Here is a 25,466-nt window from a genome sequence, read left to right on the forward strand (position 1 = left end):
GACAGTGAGTGGATTACTTCTATTGAAGTCAATACAAACCATGTCAAATGGCAGGATTTCTTTCTTCGGCCGTCAATAGTTCTGCTTCTCAGCAGCAGTCTGTGCATCCTTTTGGATTGACACAAGCGTTGCATGCATTTCTTTCTTCCTTGAAGAAAAGACCGTGGTTGACCTTAACCAGACTGCCTTAAGGCTTGTGAAAGTCCGGTGTTTGTTTTCCAAATTCAACCTCTGACTGTCTCTCTCTGTCTCTCTCTCTCTTTCTCTCTCCTTCTCTCTCTTTATCTAGACAACGTCAACCGCTCAGACTGTCTGATGAAGACTCAGATGGGTTTATGTTGGAGTTCGTTAAAGGTTACATACAACATAGAGACGCTGAAGCAGTGAAGTCATTGATCTTGTTCAATGACTTAATCCTCGCCTATTTCCATCGTAGATTCTGATCACTCAAGTCTTGCCTCTAGTAGTCTGATCGTCATCTGTTTTTCTTGCTCATTGATCCCCTTTACGCCTTATCTATTCATAGAAAAATAGTGTTCTTGGTCGAGATACATGTCACTGACGCTTAGCTCAAAATAATGGTTCTCGTGTGGATGTGTGTTGTAGTGTTGGAAGCCATCGGCAAAGAAACACGGTTTTTCATCCCGTAGCAGTTCACAGACGGAAAGGGAAACGCAAGCCGGAAACAGCTGCCGTAGCTTCTCAAACAGCTGTTTCCAGCTGCCTGCGCTGCTGATTTTAGAGGATCATTCATATATTAAATAAATATAGGCCTCTCTAATGCTCAGATAGTGTTAGCGAATGCTCTGATTAATGCCTTCAGGCCTGTTACTGGATGTTGAAACGGCCACGTTATTACACATGATGGATCCTTTGTGTCATTGGGACATTTTCTTGTCACAGCGACGATTCGACTGTCGAATGAAGCTACTTCAGTAAAATCAATGTATAGTCGACTATAATCACTGAGATAGAGATGAAAAAACAGTTAATAGAGGAATAAAAAACACTGCTCCACAGCACTACTAGTGGTCAAAACACTGCTCCACAGCACTACTAGTGGTCAAAACACTGCTCCACAGCACTACTAGTGGTCAAAACACTGCTCCACAGCACTACTAGTGGTCAAAACATTGCTCCACAGCACTACTAGTGGTCAAAACACTGCTCCACAGCACTACTAGTGGTCAAAACACTGCTCCACAGCACTACTAGTGGTCAAAACACTGCTCCACAGCACTACTAGTGGTCAAAACACTGCTCCACAGCACTACTAGTGGTCAAAGAAATCCACAAGGTGTAAATTCTAATCCGATGTGCTCTTTTCGTCAAATTCCGTGATTATGTCCTGAAAGTGGGCAAGCTGTCCGTTCTGTGTGTTAAATCCGATATTCATTCACAGCCCTGGCTGTGTCGACAGGGCGAAAAGGCCGGGGATGTATAAAGAGACAGTGGGAGCGAGAGGGACGTTAAAAACCTGGCAGAGCGCGCTGGCGTTCACACAACAGCAGTCTTTGTCCTGAAATCGCCAACTGCACTTTAATGCAAATAGAGCTGCGTGAGATTAAGTACCACGGAAGATCCTAAACATTTCCAGAGATTGGCTGTATCATGACTCACTGTTTTTGCGGAGGTGGTCACGCTATACCAGCTTACCTGAAACCATGCTGGAATCCAATTATCTGATGAGTCACCACCCGTGTTGAATGAGCGATTGGAAAATATCTCCATCACCAACTGATTGTGACGAAGCTGCACAGGCCTCATGACCGTGCATGTTGTGGTATTTTTGCGTCACGTTCATAGTTTCTCTGTGTGTGTGTGTGAGAAATAGATAAGAGAGAGTGAGCTTCAGCGCTGGTGTCGACCGGCCGGCTGAAGAAGACATAGTGCTTTTGCAATTAAGAACTCTGCGCCAATTTAAACCCCATACCTTTCCGGCGCTGTCATAAATCATGGCGTGCGTTACACTGGGGGTCCATTCACACTCAGCATTTGGAAAAAAATGTATTTTACACCTTGAGGATTGATCACCAGATATTGCATCAACAATTCCTTATTAATAGACACACAGACGCACGTACACACACACACACACACACACACACACACACACACACACACACACACACTCCCAGTCAAGTGTCAACACTTCACGTTATTTGCCTGTCTTTGCTCTCGATGTCTAGAGACTCAAACCATCAACGATCGGCTCGCACAGCTGCTCCTGCTGCCTGTGCAGAACCTCACCTGCAGCCACATCTATTAAATATTCCTAGTGCAGAGAGTTGCACCCGGTATTGAAATTATGAGGCAATTCTTTGAATTATGACATTTTCTAAGAATTTCCATTTTAAAGTTGAGACAAGTTCCTCGTAAGGATAACGCAGCGATTCACAAAACATCTTCGCCGGTAAAGGAAACCTCCTGAGGCGCTGCGCTGTAATACTTGGGTAGACTTATGAGAGTTTCTTCAGCAGAGGAGAAAATGTGTGGAAATATTCTGCAAACGCCAGATGACGGCGAGTAAATCCAACTCTACCGATTTGATCGTGCCGAGAGAATGTTTGCAGTTCATCTCTCGAGAGACACGACACCGCTATGACGCAACAAGTGAAAGTATAACCACAATGTTTGGCCACTAAAAATGACTTTATTATAGACTCACATCCAGACCCAACCCCAACACGTATACGCAGTAGACTGGTGGTAGTAGTAGTAGTAAAATGGCCGCACAGTGTATAAATGTGAGCAAAGCAATATAAGAACGATCCGCATGTGGCTCGTGTACAGCCAGCAGACTCGTGGCTTAAATTCATTCAACAGGGTTGTGCGTTGCATGAAATAGTATTCATCATTTCCCTCATAGAGACTAACTTCTATATAATTAAACCAATTTCACCGTCCATTCTCTGCCCATTACCACTAAGAGAGCATTTAGAGTTTCCCGATCAATATTTACTTGAGAGGATGTGCAGAAGCAGTCTTTAATTAAACCAAAGTAAAGATGCATTTGTTCGTTAGAGCACACCACGCTGTGGGCGGAGAAAAGACACACACTCCATCCCCTGCAGCTCCGACGGTGGAGCACAGTTGTTCTTTGCGTGGCAGCTTTGTGGACCGAGGTGTGAACACCTCTCCAGCACAAAGTCTGACTTCCTGCACCTGAAGGCGCCGAGACTGGATGAGGAACACGAGCATGTGTGTTGTTTCACCGGACCTTTCACTGCTGCACTCGGAGCAGCTGCCGTGTTGTCGGGTTGTGCGTCGTGACAACACACACGCGTTGTCGTGTTTGCAAGATCTTTCTGGCAAACGCGACGCGGTTCCTCACCGCAGCAGCCGGGTTTCGCTTTGCTTCATTTGGTGTTGAGTTTTTGAATAAAAAGCCAAAGACGGACGATTGTTGACCAGGAAATGTTCCTTTCCACCACAACATGCTAATAATAAACCACGCAGGGCTCAGAGAAGGAGCCGGAGGTCTCACAGTGAGCGTCACGCCCTGTTGGGGTCTCGTCCCTATTGGGGGTCTCGTCCCTGTTGGGGATCTCGTCCCTGTTGGGGATCTCGTCTCTGTTGGGGGTCTCGTCCCTGTTGGGGATCTCGTCCCTGTTGGGGTCTCGGCCCTGTTGGGGATCTCGTCTCTGTTGGGGATCTCGTCTCTGTTGGGGGTCTCGTCCCTGTTGGGGGTCTCGTCCCTGTTGGGGTCTCGGCCCTGTTGGGGATCTCGTCCCTGTTGGGGATCTCGTCCCTGTTGGGGTCTCGTCCCTGTTGGGGATCTCGTCTCTGTTGGGGGTCTCGTCTCTGTTGGGGGTCTCGTCCCTGTTGGGCATCTCATCCGTGTTGGGATCTCGTCCCTGTTGGGGTCTCGGCCCTGTTGGGGTCTTGGGGTCTTCGTGGTTCACTATTGTTCAAAAGTTTCACCCAGACAGATTTTCATTTTTTTCACAATTTCTGGCATGAAACATCTTTCACTTCTAAGAAGCAGAACAGACTGGAGAGTTTCACCTGGAAGTTCTCTTTCTGGACATTTTGAGAGTTTAATGAACCACAATGTGAAGCTGCAGATCCTCAACCAGCTCAAAGGAAGAAGTTTCAGAGCGTCTCTCTGCAGCAGAGCTGTTTTCAGCTGAGTGACATCATCACAAGGGTCTTTAAGGGTCTTCAAGGGTTTTCAAGGGTTTTCTATCCTCCATTATTCTTCTAAGGCGATGATAAACACAAAGTACCATCAGAACCCTGATAGCTGCTGGACATGAGCCTCTATACACGATGTAGATGTTTCATGAAGAACCAGATGTTTCACCTGGAATAGTCTTTCACCACATTGACAAAGTACAGAGAGTATTTATGATTCATTTACTGTTAGCTTCATTAAAAAAACTGTTTTCTTTGAAAAATAAGGACATTTCTAAGTGACCTTAAACTTTTGAACGGTAGTGTGTCTTCAGTGTAAAGTGAAGAACCAATAACACATCAGAAGTAGAAAAGAAGTAGTGAGTTTGTGATGCAAGTGGATCTCTCTCTCTCTCTCTCTCTCTCTCTCTCTCTCTCTCTCTCTCCCTCCCTCTCTCTCTCTCTCTCTCTCTCTCTCTCTCTCTCTCTCTCTCTCTCTCTCTCTCTCTCTCAAAGGGTTGGGGAGATTAAAGAAAGACTAACTGAAGTTTCAATTCAGTTTCCTCTGATAAAGATCATTCTAGAGAGAGAGAGAGAGAGAGAGAGAGAGAGAGAGAGGGAGAGAGAGAGAGAGAGAGAGAGAGAGAGAGAGAGAAGAGAGAGAGAGAGAGAGAGAGAGAGAGAGAGAGAGAGAGAGAGAGAGAGAGAGAGAGAGAGAGAGAGAGAGGAGAGAGAGAGAGAAGGAGAGGGAGGGGGAGAGAGAGAGAGAGAGGAGAGAGAGAGAGAGATGGTTGGAGAGGGAGAGAGAGAGAGGAGGATGGGGAGAGGGAGAGAGAGAGAGATGGTGAGAGGGAGGAGAGAGAGAGGAGAGAGATGGTGGAGAGGGAGACAGACTGTCTGGGCTGGAGATGGAGAGATTGAAGGCATTTACAGTTTTTGTGTGTCACAGGTAACATCCGTTGTTCTGAATAGACCTCTCAGACTTTGAGAACACCGCAGCAACAGGAAGAAGGTGAAGGAGAAAAAACAGATCTAAATGTTATACAAAGACACCGAAAACACACCACACCACGGAGTATGAAAGAGAGATGATTAAATATTGATGTTGCTTGAGAAGAAATGACAAGTTTTAAATGGTCCCTCGCTGAAGCCGCGCTTCTTTTAATTTCATTGTTATCTACTGCTCTTGCAGCATGTGGCGTATAAGTATTTCATTTCGCCGAGGCACATTTGAACCTTACAGTTTAATTTTAAACAGCCCTCAGAGGCAGTGACACAATTGCGAAGATGAAGAATAAGCAGAGGAAGAGAGAGAGACGGAGAAGGAATACGCGACATTATATCACAGGCCTCTGGGGCGATGACGCGATCCAGAGCAACGCAGAGCAGAGCAACACAGAGCAGAGCAACGTAGAGCAGAGCAAACGCGATCCAGAGCAACACAGAGCAGAGCAACGCAGAGCAGAGCAACGTAGAGCAGAGCAACGCAGAGCAACGCGATCCAGAGCAACACAGAGCAGAGCAACGCAGAGCAGAGCAACGCAGAGCAAAGCGATCCAGAGCAACGCCAGAGCAATGCAGAGCGACGCAGAGCAGAGGAAACAACAGCGAGTCAACTGTGGAGTCCTGTTCAAATAATGACCGCGGCTGGAATGATAAATATATTGATTGAAGGCTGGAATGATAAATATATTGATTGAAGGCTGGAATGATAAATATATTGATTGAAGGCTGGAATGATAAATATATTGATTGAAGGCTGGAATGATAAATATATTGATTGAAGGCTGGAATGATAAATATATTGATTAAAGGCTGGAATGATAAATATCTTTGAGTACGAACACACTCGGGTCAGCCGGGTTCACGCCGACGCTCTGAATCATTCACCACGGGACCCAACAACCGACGGCCTGAGGTTTGTCGTCTTGGTTCAGTCGCTCTGTTGTTGTGTGTTTTCCGTCCGTTCCTCGCAACGTGATTGGTCGATGCCTTGAACCTCAGAAGAATCAACTTTGTGGCGGCTGAAACTTTTCTTGTTGCTTTTCGCTCGGGAAAAATGTAGAAATACGCTTGAGAAAAGCGTCGAGGGTAGAGGGAGAAGAGTGGCAGCAGAGACTGGGAGAGAGAGAGAAATCACAGACATGGTGTTCATTTTCTTGCTAAACCTTCTTACTCAACAACAGGTGGTCGTTTCTCCCCCCGCATGTTAATAAATTAAACGTCTCGCGGCGAGCGCTCCGCTGAGCTCTTACGGGGAAAGAGGTCGGCGTCACTTTAAACCAACAGAAGAGGGATGGAGGGCGAGAGGTCGGGAAGTGGAGGGGAGGAAGAACGCAGGTGGAGAGGAAGAGGTTCATCATGGCGTAAGAGGACGAGAAGGAAAACCAGCGGCAACAAGCTAACCGGAGACGGGGAGGAAACGAGGATACCTGTAGCGACGGACGGAGAACAATCACGTCCAGGAGAAGCGGGGCGAGAGGGGGAAGGCGGCGAGTGAAGAAAAAAGAAAAGGAAGGCGAGAAAGAGGAAGAGGAGTTGTGCCAAATTGTGTGGGCGAGCTAATTATGAAGCACTCACTAGCAGAAACATCAAAGCACCAGAGACAATAGGAGACAACAGGGACTATTTTAAATCCACCAATCCCCCCAACACACACACACACACACACACACACACACACACACACACACACACACACACACACACACACACACACACACACACAATGTTACGATTGCTGAGAGCATAATTAAAAACGCCCATAGGCAGCATCAGTCGGGATGTGTTGCTGTCTGTGTGAGGCCCGGCAGAGCCGGAGCCGGCTGTGCCTCCTCCTCCTCCTCTTCCTCCCCCATCATCATCATCCACATTGTTGCGATGGCGTCTGGAGGTTCACCGTTGCTGCGTGTCATCCACCAGCCGCCTACCTCCCTCTCTCTCCCTCTCTCTCTCGCCCACACACTGTTCCTGCCTCCCCTCCTGCGCGCTGGCAACGTCGGAGAGGAGAAGAAAAAAAAAGGATGACAGAAACAAAAAAGAAACATGCAAGAGACGGGAAGATAGATAGACGGATATGAATAAATAAATGGCAATATTTACGAGGAAGTAGCGCGTCGCGCTCAGCGTGTCGCTCCTTCGTTTCCAGGCCTGTGTGGAGATGTGATGCTTCTATAAACGTGCATGTGTCTTAGTTACTTAAAAGGTATATTTGAATATATCAGGTCACTACGCTGCTTTTTAATGCGTCTTGTGCACCGGCAAACATTGTGTTGTGGCCACGCCCCGCTGAGATTACAAATGTGCACTTGTGTTAGTGTAATGAGGACGGGTTGATGCATTACTTAAGATTCACACACGCCAGGATGTGGCAGTGCTAACGGTGTATTTCAATACCAATTGGCTTGTAGCATCAGTTAGCATCTCGAGCTTTCCTCAACATTATGGACCTAATGACTGCGGATGATGAGGCTGCCTTTTGCTTTATCGGAACAACTCAACGCCGATTGGATGACGCAACTGTGACGCTCCTGCAGGACGAGGCAGTGAAACTCAACCAAGAAATCAAAAAGATTGATTTTATTTCACCGCCCAACCTCAGCGAGTGAGTTAGTGGGATTGTGTCCTAAAGTAAAGTCCTAAAGGACAGAAGTTCAAGCACAGCGTTCCTCCTTCTACTGAATCCACACTGATGAACACAAATGACTGAACTCAACGCTGCAATTTCAAAATTCTTCTGTTTGTTGCTCGCAGCAGGTTTTGGTTGTTGGCTTGATGCTCGGCTCCATCACACCGCGGCACAATTTCTCACTCCAGCTTGAACCAAACACACTCTGCTTTCCCAGACGCCTCTCTTTGTGTCCGACGTCCCAGAACCGTCCTGCGATCTGCCGACTCTAACACCAAACCAACTCTCACGCCTGGTGTGTGCATATTGTCTATATATACAACTTTAAAACCGTTTCAAAAGCTGACTAACTTTTAATGTACGAGCAAAAAATAAATCAAACATGTCAGGTATTTAATCTGAGCGTTGTCCCTTTGTCTCATTACAGAGAGGCTCGTCTTCAACAAGTAAGTACACAGTCTGTATCTGCTGTTGCATGAAGGCTGTGTTAGAAATGAAATATGCATGATTATACTGTAATATTAATTTCAAATCCCTTTTGACGGGGTGAGAAAATGAAAAGTTAAATCGGTGTGAATCCATTATTTTCTCTCTGGATGCAGCCTGTGAAGCTGGAGGGAGGAAGGCTCTCTGCAGCTGCAGGGACGCTTCAGACGTCTCCACTGAAGACGACGGTTTAGCCAAAAGAACTCACCGCCTCCCTCAACCGAGGCTGAAGTGAGTCTGAATCTGTCATGATGACAATGCTGCCAGCCATTCTTTCTCTGCAGCGCTCGTCCCTGTGGTTTTAAGAGTTATTTATTATACAATAAACTGGGACAAAATACAAAACTGGGCTCACAATCTGTCCCTCAAAGGGCATGAAATGCATACAGACGCACACGGCCGCAGCTTCTCAGGCTGAATTGTTCCCACAAAAGCTCCATCAGCCGAAAAGACAGTTCACTCTATTTTGGTCTTCATCACCATTATGGGGGCGAACTTCATCAAACCATAATTGACTTCTGGAATGACCTTGTTCCTTATTACTTATGCACTTGGGAGTCCTTCAGTCATTTGTCACATTACTTTTCTGTGTCTTCTGCTTTTGCCCTTGACGCCAGACATCCTCTGGGTTTCATGTGCTGGAGGAATATTATGTCTCACTACTTAAGTGCTTGGCACACCATCTTCTTCCCCAATTTATTGTTTTGTGTGGCGCATATATATATATATATATATATATATATATATATATATATATATATATATATATATATATATATATATGTATATATATATATATATATATATATATATATGTATATATATATATATATATGTATATATATATATATGTATATATATATATATATATATGTATATATATATATATATGTATATATATATATATATATATATATATATATATATATATATGTATATATGTATATATATGTATATATATATATATATATATGTATATATATATATATATATATATATATATATATATGTATATATATATATATATGTATATATATATATATATATATGTATATATATATATATATACATATATATGTATATATATATATATATATATATATATATATATATATATACATATATATATATATATACATATATATATATATATATATATATGTATATATATATATATATATATGTATATATATATATATATACATATATATGTATATATATATATATATATATATATATATATATATATATATATATATATATATATATATATATATATACACATTAAAACTTATAGCTATTTTATAATTACTGGAAGCTTTTAAAATTCAAGTGTTAAAATTCTTGTGTTATTTGATATTATTTCTTCTGAAATTTCTTGTGAAAAAAATGGTATATTTTCAAAAAAAGCTTGTATAACTTATTTTGATCCTAACTGAACATCCAGCATGATCTCATTCATATTGTCTGTGGTTTCCTGTTCAAAATGATGTTTGAGTCCGTCACCGAGGTCCCACATACTAATAGCATCTGTGTTGGACAAAAATATGATAATAGTATTGCTATGATAAATATGATAACATATAATAATAGTTTGATGTGATTAATATTGTAAAATATGATAATAGAATTGTTATTATATGTTAAAATATGACAACAGTATTCCTCATTGTATCTTTATACACTATGCATTTCTACAACATTGCAATTTGCAAAAAGAAATATTAATAAATAGAGATATTCCACATTTCAATACATTTGTTATATTCAAAACTGTAACAATAGATGATTTTACTTTGAGTTTTTTTGACCTAAAACCAGTTTGTGACTTTGAAGACAATTAAAAAGACAGACGTCAAAAATTCAGCTGATTTCATTGAGAAGATGAAACGAGATTTCTCATTTTTATCTTCTATTTTTTATGCCACCACGTCTGTCTGGATGAACTGACGTTGGTGCTCGTCCAACACGAATGTAATCATCCTCTCGTCAATACGTCACCTCTTCAGAGGTCAGTCCTTTGTAAACTTCTGTTTCCTTTAATGCTCAACTGAGGTCATGAATTATAAATATGTCTTCACTCATTCCACGTTGACATGGGTTTATGGTTATTCTATAGATGCTTTCCTCTCCTCCTCTTCGTTATGCTTCGTACAAAGTGGTAAAACCGTCCTCTGGGAGTTCGTCTCTGTTGGCCCTCAACATCATGTTTTATGCAGAAGTTAAATACAGCGTGTCCTGAGTGCGCTGGGAACAGACTGTTTGTACTCTGTGTGTGTTTTGTATGTGTTGTGCATAAACTTACGCACTCAATATGTTAATTGTGCAAACAGATGTAAAATGTAATGACATGCGACCACTCAAGGGCTGCTTCAGGTGAGCAGGAAAAAAATAAATCATGTTTTAAAGATGAGCTACATTGTTTGTGCTTGCTTGTGCGCGTCTTAAAATATTAATGCATACTGGGGATGAAGCAGGAAATCTCTCCCTGTGTGGTGACATGGACCCTTTGAGGAATAATGGTGGCTGGAACCAGAAGCAGTTGTATGCAAAGATATAAGTGCAATATTAAATGTGCATGCTGAAACACACATTCTCTCAGTGACTCTTTCATTTGTTTGTCACTTTTTTAAAGAGTACAGATAGACCTCATGGTCCAAATGAGGCCCAGGAAGCGATGGGCTACCCTGCAACTCTTTAGCAAGCAGCAACGACCGAGCTGCGAAAGCAGAATGCTTGTTGGTTTTGCGACGCAGAGAAAAGCTGCATTTACTTCTTTTAAACATCGAGCATATTGAGAGCTGGAAACCTGTGCGAGCACACAGCCGGCCGTCTGTCGGCATCATCGTGCATATGTCAGCGTATGTTGAAGCACTTAATATCCAGGGCTCAGTGATGCTTGATGTATTCACAATAACTGGAAATGATTATGCTCCTTCATGGAGGAGCAAATCCATCTGGGGAAAATACTCAGCCATGGCGTGCGATGACAAAGCCAACGGGACGGTGTGGGTCTACTAATCTGTCAATGCTGAAGACGTAGCATGTGTGAAGAAGACAATGTAACTGATAGCATAAGTAAGCTAGACGCGTGGTTAGCCTCTCATAGGTACCGTTGGGTCTCTCTGCTTGTCCCTCTCGATATTTGTCATCCTGTCTCTGTAGTCTGACTTTCAAACTCGCTGCTGTTATTATCACACCATTTCACTTCTTTTTTCTCCCCTCTGTCACTTTATATCTCGATCTACCGTGCGCTGGTTTCCATTTACTTGTCCGTCCACATCACTCTATCTTTTCCCTCGGCCTTTCTACCTCTTCAACTTTCACACGGGGAGAAAACAACAAAAATCCATCTCAAGGTTTCTCTTTTCAGGCACACAATATCTGAGTCTGGTTCTCAGATTGATTTTGTTGGAATTCTCGTCAGTTAAAACAACTTCAAAATATAAATAATGAAAAAACAAACGGCCAAATAGGATACTGAGCGTTTGTGTGCAAGTGTCTGGGTCACACGCCGTCCCCAGGCTGTGGCATTTATCAGCAGATTGTTAAGCCAGATACGTCAGTGACGTAGTGACAGTTTACTGTTGCCGTCCAGCTTTGTGTTCGTCCTCACAGTTGAAACATTTAGCATCAGCGCAGTTCAGTCGGTGCATTATTGTTTGTTGTTATGACACCATATAGCTCCATATTGTGTCCCAGCAGCAGAGGTTTGACAGAATGAAGTACGCTCACTACACAACATTTGGCAATATATTCATTTAGCACCCAAAAAATAAATATAATCGGCAGGTCACTGTGACATTTGTTGAGTGGATTTCTTCTTCCACAGGACGGTTCGGTGTTCGGACACTTCAGGACCTTCATGTTACGCCATCGTCAGCCCAAAATAAAGGTCAACTTGTCATGAAACATATCACATTAGTCTCTCTGCTACTATCAGGTCAAACTGATGGACAGCACAATTCACTGAGAAACATTCAGCTGCGTTTCAATCAAAGTTGCTGAGAATATTCAATGTTTTATGGTATGGTCCTTTTTTTTGTTGGTTTGCTGCCATTTGGGTCGTTTTGATGCTTTGCATATCTGTGAAACACTTTGTAAACCCTGGTTTTAAAGTGCTATATAAATAAAGTTATCATTATTATTACAACGCGTGATGGAAGTAGCGGTCAGGCAGCGATGACGCTGAACCCTGCAGCCATGTCTTCCCCTCTTCGTCCTCTCTCTGCATGTTTCTCTCCAGCGTGACATCGCGACCTCTGGGGCTATGGGCAGTGAGCTGCATTTCTTGGAACATGTGGTTTGATGCAGCAGTTGGAGCAAAACAGGAAGAACAGAAGAAGCGAGAGGTTTAAACACACAGTGAGGATGTGAGCAACCGATAAATGGACACACAATGTGCAACACAGTGGGGACGGACACATTCACCCAACGCACACAAAGACACACAGCCCTCCATCCCTCTGTCCCGTTCTGAATCCAGCTGAGTAAGATATCGGCATCCCTCCATTTAGCCTCAGCCATGGTCGAGGGTCGAGATAGCATCTGCCCTTTATGGAGGCCGGCACGGATCTATAGAGCGCCGGGACAATTATTGACAATCAATTTCTATTTACCTGCCATTCTTAGTGACTGAATACTGCTGTCTGAAAGACGCCAATGTCTCTAATATTTTAGGGCAGGTGTGTTTGAATCAAGGGCGAATGTAAAATACAAAGCACTCATCACATTGATTGGCAGAGCTGTGAATGGATGACACTTGTGTGGAGTTCATATGTTTAGCTCTTCAGCAAAGTGTTCGTAGGTCTGCATTTTGGGGTTATGCAATTCAACAAAATCAAAATAAATGATGTTAAAAAAAACTCAATACTGCCCTTTTACCTTGTATGAGCAAATCAAGATTGGTTCCTGCGAGACAGAGAGGAACATGTGAGAGAGAAGCCTCCAGGTCCACTCCAATGTCCACTAACTTTACCTTCATGTACCTTCATTTACCTTCTCTACTGTCCACAGTCAACATCATCCAGGTTGACCAAAAGCTTGAAATATCACCGTCTGATTCCTGTCCAACGAATATGTTCAATATGTTAGTCCCTTCTACCTGAGGTTGAATCCAGTTCAGGATATAAATAGCTATAAATAGATATAAAGAGCTACTACATAGAGGGAAGTTATTACAAAATGGAAATGCAGTTGATTGCCATTGCTGCAACAATGCTGAACAATAACTTTGATATGAGTTAAAGAAAGGAAGCAACTCTGAATCCTTAAGCTGTCCGTGGAGCAGAAGCCGTATCGATCGGTCAGGCCCTTTTTTTGCTTTATCGACTCAAAGTGTGATGCATATTTGGCTCCGATCAAACAATTACATCTTGCATACTCTATCAGCACCACAAATCAATATCCAGCGACGGGACATTTGTTTTATTTATAATGTTCTTTTTGATCGGGACAGAGCAACTCTGGAGGCAATCGAGTCGTACCGGTTAGGGTCCACTGAGGATAATGTATTACAACACTTTGAATAAAATACATTTAAAACACCCTGAAACCCAATTAAACATGTATTTAATGTCCTGAAATCTCCTCTGTATGCCGTCACCATGGACCCCGCTGTGATTCTGTCATAGGAAACAATGTGGCGGTCATTTTTCTACACACTCGACTACACAGACAACTACACTTATTCTGCTTGAACCAGGGCAGTGGTCATCTGGTGGGTTCTGTGGGTTTGGAGGTTTAGTCCTCGACGGTGGAACCAGCTCCTCGACGGTGGAACGAGTTAGTTGATGGTGGAACGAGTTAGTTGATGGTGGATCGAGTTAGTTGATGGTGGTAATAGTTCCTTGATGGTGGATCGAGCTCCTCGATGGTGGATCGAGTTCCCCATGGACACTTAAATGTCTCTAATTGCTGAGTGAATTTTTTTTACATGCTGAAAAGAGTGTAAAATGCTCTGTAGAGCAAAGGAACGTGTGGGCTGAAGATTGTGTGGATCATATACAGTATGTGTTCTTTATACAGACATGCAAAAGCAACACAAAAAACAGGCAAACACACACACATACACACACACACACACACACACACACACACACACACACACACACACACACACACACACACACAAAGCAACGGATGCAGGCAAACTGACCCTCAATCACAGAAGAACGTATTCACACACAGAGAGACCGACAGACATGATTACACAAAGAAACACATGCACACGCACGCACACACACACACACACACACACACACACACACACACACACACACACACACACACACACACAGGTCTCCTCCACAGTGAAAAGCGCTGCTGGCATAAACAACACCAGAACACAAAGTACAGGGAGGAGTAATGCACAGGCCTGGAAACGGGACACTGACTATGTTTGACAGAGCAGAGTGTGTGTGTGTGAGTGTGTGTGTGTGTGTGTGTGTGTGTGTGTGTGTGTGTGTGTGTGTGTGTGTGAGAGTGTGTGTGAGAGAGTGAACCTGCTGTGAGTGCAATTGAGATTCTAAGGTCACAAGCCTTGTAGAAATATTTCACTTCAAACTAACGACACCCCTCCGAGAATCACACACACACACACACACACACACACACACGCGCACACACACACACACACACACACACACACACGCACACATAGACGCCTGAGAAGTTTTAGTTTTAGTAAGCCAGCAGACTGTCACACAGAGGAGAGAAGGAAGGGAAGATGGGGGGAAGGAAATAGCAGATGAGCAGAAAAGTAGAGTGGAACATGAGAGAGGAGAGCGGATACAGGAAGGAGGATGTGAAAGGAGAAGCCAGTGACGAGGACGACGAAAAACACTCTCTCCCCTCCCAAGAGAGAGAGAGAGAGGGAGAGAGAGAGCCTTTCTCAAATGGCAATGTGCAGTACCTCATCAAATTCAATGCTGACCCACACATTTAGCTCAAAAAAAGACCATCTCCACAGTCGAGAAAGAGCAGATCCTTTAAGAAACAACCATAAAAAAAGAAAATGTTAATTCTTTATTCATTAATTAAGATGACGTGATGGAAATTAAAAGGTGAAAGAGGAAAGATAGTGACAAATCGTGAGAAACTCTGAATAAGAACACAACTGACGGATAAGTGAGAAACCTCTGGTTTGCAGTCAGCAGAAGGCTCAGAGATTGTGACGTTTACTTCAACGTTTCTCATGGAAGGAGTTGGTGTGACTTGAAGCTCTCGGTCGTACTGCAGTCTCAATAGATTAGCAAACAACATTGGGCTTTATTTCCCCTCTTTCCACCACCATGGGGTAGATTGGAGATGACAGCAGCGTGTTGCAGAACTGATTAGATTGACTTCTCCGTGTTCCTCGGGGGCTGATTGACACGCGACGCTGCAAAAAAAAAAAAAAAGAAAAAATGCTAATCAGTCGACTGTAACTCCTGAACTGCTGATTTATTTGTATATCTCTGCGGCGTGGAGCGTCACGCATCATCTGAAGATTTGACATGAATACACTTGGTGAACATCCTTTTGTGTGAGACCCGAATGCGTCGCTGGCGAGCTTGAACATAGCTGATGGTCCTCAAGTCACTTCCTTTCCTGCGTTCGCTGTGGAGTCTGGAAAAGAAAAGACCTCAGAGCTCTGTCCTTGTGACCCTCAAGATCAAAATGTAATATTATCTTCCTCCAAACTCCTTGCCTCTCACTCGCTGCCTCTCTGCCCAAAATGATCTATTTGTCCCAGCCCCCGATAGTAGACATCCAGGCATTAGCCATGGCCCATTGACCTCGCCTCAAAGCCTCCAATATCAGCTTCCAAGGCTAATATGTATACACACACACACACACACACACACACACACACACACACACACACACACACACACACACACACACACACACACACACACCCACACACACACACAGAGGGAGAAGACAAACACATTCACTATCATACATCTCTATACTCCAATGGGGTTTGATACCATTTCATCAATTATGACTCCTTTCAAATACTTTATAGATTTTCACAAATAACATCTGCAATCAGCTTTTAATGGGCGAGATGGTAGAAGAACCACAGGTTTAAGTGGTATAATAACGTATATTAACTATAGCTGTAACATAGAGAAGCATTGGGAATCAAATGTTCAATAATTATGAGATATTGAGTTAACGTGTGTAGCAAGTTGCACATTTTTCTGATCATTGTCTGATCTTCATCATTCATATTACGTCTCGTTTTCTGCCAGCCTTGAACCTTGTAACCATCGTGACCTCGTCATCAACGCATGGGACGCGCCACACACTGAAAGGAAGGTTGTGGTCGTGGTCGCTGGTCAAATCCCTCCACCTACAAGCATGATTCCCTCCTCGACTCCCTCCTCTCTCTCTTTCTCCTGTCACTCGCTCAGCCTCCGGCCGCTGTATTGTTCTCCCATCATGCCATCGTCTCCTCTTTTATTCCATATCTCTTTCTCCTCCTCTGACTTGTGCTCGCTCTCCACAGTGCCGGGTAATTAAAGTGGTCAGGGCCATTCCATTACCCGAGGGGTGGGAGACATATTCAAAGGCTGGCGAGATCAAAATGAAAACCAATTAGCGCTGGTGCTTCTGTCCTTTTCTGTAATGCAGGGAAAGCCGGCCGGCTTATTGGCCGGCCTCTGTCTTTTTTCTCGATGCAGAGAGCGCTCGCTCGCAGGCTTCAGGTTGGATGGGGGTTAAAGCAGAAAAAGGTTGTAAATGCACGGTGGAGCCGTCTGTAACCGGTTCAATCCAAGAGGTTCTAGTTGGGCCATTAGCACAGCGAGAGGACACACATGAAGAGCAAACCGGAGAGCTGGTTGATTGTGGATTCAGGGTGACGTCAGAGGGTAGTGCGACCTTGACCGTAATCCTGAAAGAAAGAGACAAACACGATGAGAAGAGGAGCCCTGAATATCTTTAGAAAAGTCCACGGGCGTTCCTCTCACAGTCGTCAAGTTATCTTGATTAGAACCAAACAAGTCGAGCTCCTGATGGGCAAGAGGAGAAGTTAGATTACCAACCCGTCTAAGACGCATCCTCTATTACAGGATTCAACCTTTTTATTCGTGGATTTCTGGGTAATGTAGTGTTTGTCGCTGTCAAAGCAGAAAACCTTCACAAAGACAGGATTTTTCTAAATGAAAGCGGATGTTCAGTGTTTTTTTTTTTGTCAATCTCAGCATATTCTGCTGCAAGGTTGAAACATACTTTTAAGTTTCATTTTTGGGGTAACGTGACTTTTGACTCTTGACATGCACCGACAGATGTATCCGGTCATTTTTCAAAATAAAACATCTTTCCGACCTTGATAATCAATCAACATTTTTCTCAATCATTTTTTCGGTGCGGCCTGGTTGTTTTTGGTATTTAATCATTTTCATGCACATATACATACACACACACACACACACACACACACACACACACACACACACACACATATATATATATATATGTATATATATATACACACACACACACACACACACACACACACACACATATATATATATATATATATATATATATATGTGTGTGTGTGTGTGTGTGTGTGTGTGTGTGTGCGTGTGTGTGTGTATCTATGTGTGTATCTATGTATAAATGTTTACATTTTAAAACCAGGAACCAAAATGTTGAGCAGGTTGGTCTCATATCTGATAATTTAGCATTGTTGTCATCCAAAGACAAAATGATTGCATTTGTCATCATCTGGGTGTGAGCCAACGGGCTTCTTGCTTGATATCAACTCATACTGTCTTCATCCCGAAATTAGACAGAGATTAACGTTTCCTAACACTTCAGAAGTGCCCCCTCACATTGAAAGCTTTTTTTTCAGTCTTTCCGCACTATTCCCTTTGCCTGAATAAAAATGAGCTCTGCTGTCAGAGATCTCTGAAATCATGCCAGCTGCCTGTCCATTAGAGACCTTGGACCTGAGCCATCTTGCTTACTGTCTACTTGCTCTAAAGGACTACCCTGACTTTTTGGCAAACAAGCTCTTTGATCAAATTACCATTGCACGATGATATGATTGATAACAGTTTTACCTTTGTGTCATTAGCATTAAGTGCTGCTGTGCCTCAGAAATGATGGAAAGCTTCAAATATACCCTAAATACCCTAAAACATCTTTATGGTAACTATAATGTTCAATAATAAATGCACTGCTTGGACAGTGGATTTAATGTAATTGCAATGTTGCAGTGTCACTTAAACATAATGAAAATAATAATATTCAATGAAACAGTTCTAACCATGTATGAACTGTCGTAAAATGGATCGTGCTATCACACCATGTGACGTAACACAGAGGTGTAATAGATTGTTGGAAAATCTACACTTTCCTTTATCAAATTGGACCACCAGCTCTTCATCTCACACAATATATCCTGCTCATTGCTCAAACTGTAACAAAAATGAAAGTTTTTCAACTGGAATTATCTCTCTTCTCATATATAGAATGAAAATGAGACAAATAGACGAACACATTAGATATTTCCTGATCATAGAACAGGGGGGTTGATTAAATGTGTCTAATATGTTGATATTCCTTAAAAACAGTGGCACAAACTTTAAAACATGGCATTTGCTTTGCACAGAGAACGTTTTGCACATGTCTGGCACTAAGAAGTACAAGCTTCAAGTTCGATAGCGCTTCATGGGGAACGTTTGCTTCAGTTTCTGCTCTTTCTTTTAGCTCCGTGGTTTGATCCTTCAGTTTCAGGTGATGTAAGTTCGCTGTTTGTCCAGCAATTCTTTAATTACTGTCTCCACCGTTCCCCAGGCTTCGTAAAGGTCAATAGTTTGGAGGTGAGAAGGCCCGGGTGGAGATGTGCCAGCGTTTCTTACCACACTTAGCTCCTGCAGTGAGACTCCAGACCCAACACCAAGACCACATCCATCCAAATGAGCGATGGGAGTCCCTGTTCTTCTCTTTTTGGGGTCAGTGGGTTGTGAAGGAGACGGGTCATTCATCTGGTCTCTGCCTTCATTAGCTCTCCGTCCTTCAGGCAATGTGCAGATCAATCTATTGCCCAGTGAACGGTTGTGACTTGACTGCTCTATTTTGACGAAAACCATTGGGGAGATTACATTCTTAAAGATACACTTGGCATCATTTTCACTTTACCAGTAGTACATATTTTGGTACTTCATATTCCTATTTACCTTCAGAATAGTGATTAAACATGTAGCTACTGTATGAAGGCGGTGTGCTGTTCCTAAAACCAGATCCATGGTTTGTACTTTGGGTTACCTCTTTGGTCTTGATTTAAACATATTGACATCCATATAAACATTCATAGTGTCCACTGTCCAATTTCCCATTTTGGGTCAAAGGTATACTTTATTTTGTTGACCAATACCAAACATATGGCAGACATGTCAAACCTGACAAAGAAATATGACAAAGTCTGAACCACACAGTCTGAAATCCAAAAGGGACTTTATTTTCCCTCTTTTTCCTCTCCATTCTCTCCGTTTTCTCCTCCTCTGTTGTGCTCGGGCCTCACTGCCGGCGGGAGCAGTGAGTGACAGCTCCGACAGGCCGAGCCGCTGTGCCTTACAAGTGTGTGGCGTTCCAAAAAAGACGGCATTTCTGTTTCCGAGCTGCTACTGGCAGCTCTTTATTTTCCTTTGATACGGGATAATTTTATTTTATTACACATGTCTAATTATTAGACAGAAAAAAATAATGCAACCATTTCATTCAGTTTATTTTGCAAAGCCCAAAATCAGAAATTAAAATGTTTCCAGACAGCCACGAAGCCAGGAAACCTCAGACGAGGAAGCAGAGAATACTAATATGATACGATATTTGTACAGATGAAGGGATCCAAAGAAATATTCTGAAGGGCTTTTATTTTGAAACTGAAAAGGGGACTGTTTTCAAGTCTACGGATATACGCAGTGAAACTACAACGATGCTGCTGTAAGATGTGAATATACGGGCATTAACTTAATAAACTTTGACGTCGCCAATACTCGCCAAACATTAGCATCCTGACATCGTCACCTTTGAAAGGAAGCCGTACTTATTTTAGCATTTAGCTCAAGTCACTGCTGTGCCTAAGTATTGTCTAAAAGATCCTCTAGTGTGGTTAAAAACTTCTTTTTTTTTTCTACATAATCCTATAGAATCCAGAAACCAACAGCTGATGTATCTCACACTCGTGCTGAAGAACTAAATAAATAAATGGTGGCAAAACAGCTGGAATGCCACACTTAATGACAATCGCATTGATTTTCGACAATAAAAAAGAGTGCTAAACCCGACTGGCTGTCAAGTTATTTAGTGTGTTATACAATAAGCACATTAGTTAGCGGATAGCATGAGCAGCAGTATCCATCAAACTGTAATGCAATTGTGCTCAATTGATGTCTAAAGAGGTCAGAGAAGGTCACAGTTCAAGGCAGGTTCTCCTCAATCTATAACTGTTTCTAAAATCCTTTCACCCAGCACAAAGGAAATGATCTAAACACTAGATTTATGGTGATTACTGTCCCTTTTGCACCTCAGGTATGCTTAAAAAACTGCTATTTAGTGGCTGAGCTGATGATAAATAGTCCTCTCAAATCCAATCACCTTCATTAAAATGACATACGAAACAAAAACCAAGCTGGGACCTGCAAGATTTACGTCAAACACCCGCCCAATTCATTCAAATTATTTGGTTTGAACTCTAAAATGCATTACTTTTGGCGCAGCAGTCCGTCTCAGTTACGTCTAAATTGGACTTGGATGTGACAACCTGCTCGACCACAAGGGTTGTTTTTTTTTAATTTTTGAAGAAAACTGATCGCCTCGGAAGTGAAGAGGCTGATTGAATTGGAAGCAAATTAAACTGGGCCTTGGTTATTATGGATATTGTGTCATCAGTCTTCTTGTGTCTTTTCTGCCCCGCGGGCCGTCCTGCAAATCAATCGTCAGCTGAAGTGGTCAGTATCGCTTTCAGATGGAACGGGGGGATTGCTAAATGGGACCGAGCATAATCTGTAATGGATTGAATCTGAAAACAAGCCAGAGGTCATGAGGAGGAAGGTGGGGGGGTTCATTCATTCAGTGGCTGTCTTGCGAATTACTGTCCCTGTGCCGCCTCTCGTCGAATGAAGTGAAGGCAGGAAAAAGGGCTGATGACTCATCTGTCCGTGCATGAGCGTGCACTAAAGGGTTATTGGCCAATACGTGACTCTCAGGAGTCCGGGGGCTCCAGCAGCTGTGCTTTTGCTCCGTCAAAGTTGCAAAGTCTGCCAAGTTGCCAGTCAGTAGTGTGGATACCGAGTCGAAGAAGGACTTCTTACGAAAAACTTGTGTTTTTTTTGTTCTTTCATGGTGCGATATCTTCTGCGCCGCAGTGTGTTCTTTAACATTATGTAGATGATTTAATGAGCTGTTTAGCCTGGAACTGAGGTGACACTGTATGTCATCAAGCACTTAATCGGTTCTGATTAATCAGTTAATTAGAGCTCACACGCAGAGGATATAATTGTGTTTGGTATTGCGGAAGGTGTGATGTCAATGTTTGCCTTGAACCAATGTAATGTGTACGAGCTATGCAATGCCGTTGCTTCCTCTTGCTGTATTTTTTATGGATTTTCTCTCTGGCTTGTGCATGTATATATATTTATATACATACCAGATGTTCAATGTGCATAATCTTAAAGCAAATATGTACTTGCTTCATAACTTGGTTGCTTAAAGCTGATTTTGATTAATTGTCAGCGGAGTAGTACAGAGTCTGGTTATTTAAACGCTGCTTTAGAAGCTTTTTCATCCTGTTTTGGGCTTTTGAGATGGGATTCATGACCACACGTTGTCTCAAACTGATCAGTATTGAGTGTAGTGTCCGAGTAGCTGCTTACCTACAAGCACTAGTGCCTGTGTGTGCAGTCATGCATGTGCATTTTTGAGAATTACCATCATTTTTCGATGCATGTATTTTCTTTCTTTTAAATATTTTTACATATTATAGTATTAACTTACTAACCAACTGACAATAGTTTTAAAAAACACATAAAAGCTTGATTTCTGATTGAATGACAAGGTTTTTTAAATTTTAAAAAATTTTTAGAGCAGAATGTGCGACTCACGGGGCATTTGGAGACAATGTGTCTGTGCTTCTCAGCGGCCTTTGTCCCACGCGTGAAGACGAGCAGATCGCAATGAGTTTGAGCTGTTTTGAACCTTCGGCAGAGATCAAATAGATGAGCACGGAGTCGGTGAGAAATATGCTTACGAAGCAGAAACAGAATCTGCTTCTGGAATAGTTTTGACACGGTCTCGCTCTACACTGTGATCTTTGTTTTCTGCAAGTGTTCCTCTAAAAAAAAAGCGGGTGTAACTTTCGCTATGTATAAATATGCCTGTGACTTTCTCACATGTTGAAATCTTCTGCTGCAGACGGCCTTGTGTGGCTCTTACGTGCGGTTTTTCCTTCTTGCAAGAAATAAACAGACAAAGACAACTTTGACTCGGAGACCTTATATTCCTCCTTCCCCCGAAATCCTCCATCGTAGTTTGTTCCCAGGGCGCTCTTCCTCAGGCTGTCGGAGCGAGTTTCTCTCTTTCCTACGAAAGGTCACCTCTCCCTGGAAGAGTCCACTGCCCAAGTGGCCTTTACACAGCGAGGTCTGCTCAAAATGACATTGAATATTGTCTCCTGTTTTTTTGTTGTTGACATATCACAAATACATTTCTAATCATAGTCTGCAGAAATCCACATGCTAGGGGGTGTTTGGGGTGAATAGATGGGTCAACACAGGCCTTTTAACTCAGGAGACTAGTGACTAACTTATTTAAATGTATTTTTCTAACTTAAATAACGTTTTTTTTAAACCAAACCACGACGTTTTACTCAACACAAATAAGTATTTGTGTTTCCATTTGTTCAAAACTGTGAGTGCTAACAAAGAAAATGTTGTTTTGCTGTATGTGACAGTCATTGTCTTTGACCTTTTGCACTTTAATAGCAGTAGCCAATATAATTTTGATTTTGCACCTTTGCATCATCTTTCTTTTCTGTTTCTTGAATTTTCATAATTTTCTTAATTCGACTGTACTAAAAATGTGTTTTTAATGAAAGCTAGCTTGTGTTAAAAATACGGTGACATGTTTTTTTTTGTGTGTGGGCTCATTAGTTTTGTGTATTAGCTACTTCTTGATTCCTACCTACTCTTGTTCTGTTCTTTGTTGTGTGTGTGTGTGTGTGTGTGTGTGTGTGTGTGTGTGTGTGTGTGTGTGTGTGCTCTCTGGAGTATACACACTCCACACTAGCTGGCCTCGGGAAGACAAATGGCTCTCCTTTGCTGCTTCAGGGCAAGTTAGCTAATTGGCTAACACTATCAATACTGCTAATTATCAGCATCCTTTTAAGGTGCGTCCATTGACACACACTCTCTCTTTCTATCTCACAGACACACTCTATGAGGGGCCAAACTATTCAGCACACTAATGCGTCGTGCCTTCTTCACCTTGGAAGTGCCTTGGCTAAGCTCACTTGTAAGTTTAAATTGAAAGTAGAGTCCTCCTTCCAAACAAAAGAACATATCACACTCCATGGCTTCATTGGATCGATAGCTGTATAAATTGCAGGAAAAGCCCCTTCATTATTTTTTGAAGTATGCCACATTATCCTACATATATTATTTTACATTTACTGTACATGATGAGAAATTATGTAACTAATTCTACATTTTATATGTAAATGTAACATAGATGGAGTTAATAAATGCTGTTGGACATTGTTTTTTTTGTTTTTTTTTGACGGGTGAAATTTCATTTATTTTTCGTCATGTAAAATCGATATAGTTGATGAATGCAGTTGACCTTTCACCCATGATACTTTCTGACCATCAAGTAAGTGCTTCTGTGGAAGTTTTGCACAAAGCCCACTTGAATGCCATTAAAGTTCTATGGAGAGCAATAGTCTTTAGTCCCTGGGTGGGCTTGAACCACCAACCTTTCAGTTATCAGCTGAATGCACTAACCAATTACACTTCAGAGAGTGCTTGTAAAGACCTGGTGGAGTTTTTTTTCGTCATGTAAATGTCACATAGATTTCGTGAATGAATGAGGTTGGACATATTTTTATTTATTTTTTTTGACCAGTGATTTTTTTTTTTTTTTCACTGGTGAAATTTTTTTGTCATTAAATGAATGAGTTTGGACATAATTCTTTTCGGTTTTTTTTTTGAGTGAATTTTTTTTCTTTTGGGATTATTTTTTTTTTTTTGTCATGTAAATGTAAACTTTACACTTTTTTGGACTGGCGAAACTTTGTCATGTAAATGTAAAATTGACATGTTTGATGAATGCAGTTGACCTTTAACCCATGATACTTTCAGACAATTGAGCAAGTACTTCTGTGGAAGTTTTGCACAAAGCCCACTTGAATGCCATAAAGTTCTATGGAGATCAACAGTCTTTAGTCCATGGGTGGGCTTGAACCACCAACCTTTCCGTTAACAGCCGAATGCGCTAACCAATTACGCCACAGAGACTTCTTCGACAGAGTTGGTGGAGTATTTTTTCCTCATGTAAATTTTACATAAATATAGTGAATGAATGAGGTTGGGCATATATATATATATTTTTTTTGACCAGTGATTTTTTTTTTTTTTGCACTGGTGAAATTTTTTGTCATTAAATGAATGAGTTTGGACATAATTCTTTTGGGGGTTTTTTTTGAGTGAATTTTTTTTTTTGGGATTAAATTTTTTTTTTTGTCATGTAAATGTAAAATTTACACTTTTTTGGACTGGCGAAACTTTGTCATGTAAATGTAAAATTGACATGGTTGATGAATGCAGTTGACCTTTCACCCATGATACTTTCAGACAATTGAGCAAGTACTTCTGTGGAAGTTTTGCACAAAGCCCACTTGAATGCCATAAAGTTTTATGGAGATCAATAGTCTTTAGTCCATGGGTGGGCTTGAACCACCAACCTTTCGGTTAACAGCCGAATGCGCTAACCAATTACGCCACAGAGACTTCTTTGACAGATTTGGTGGAGTATTGTTTCGTCATGTAAATGTCACATAGATATAGTGAATGAATGACGTTGGACTTTTTTTTTTTTTTTTTTGACCAGTGAATTTTTTTTTTTTTTGGACAGGTGGAATTTTGTCATGTAAATGTAAAATTTACACTTTTTTGGACAGGTGAAATTTTTTGATAAATTGTAAAATTTACACTTTTTTGGACTGTTGAAATTTTGTTTT

At 41.9% G+C, this 25,466-nt stretch overlaps 2 non-coding genes across 2 annotated transcripts; both read right to left on the reverse strand.

Moving 5' to 3' along the window:
- Positions 1-24,670: 24,670 nt before the first annotated feature.
- On the reverse strand, positions 24,671-24,744 carry trnan-guu (transfer RNA asparagine (anticodon GUU)). The gene has a single exon. It is a non-coding gene; the product is annotated as a tRNA-Asn (tRNA).
- Positions 24,745-25,162: 418 nt separating this feature from the next.
- On the reverse strand, positions 25,163-25,236 carry trnan-guu (transfer RNA asparagine (anticodon GUU)). The gene has a single exon. It is a non-coding gene; the product is annotated as a tRNA-Asn (tRNA).
- Positions 25,237-25,466: the final 230 nt, after the last annotated feature.

The sequence above is a fragment of the Clinocottus analis genome, unplaced genomic scaffold (genome assembly GCF_023055335.1).
Source record: "Clinocottus analis isolate CAN_PGR_092001 unplaced genomic scaffold, fCliAna1.0.p SCAF_10, whole genome shotgun sequence".
In the NCBI taxonomy this organism is placed as follows: domain Eukaryota; kingdom Metazoa; phylum Chordata; class Actinopteri; order Perciformes; family Cottidae; genus Clinocottus; species Clinocottus analis.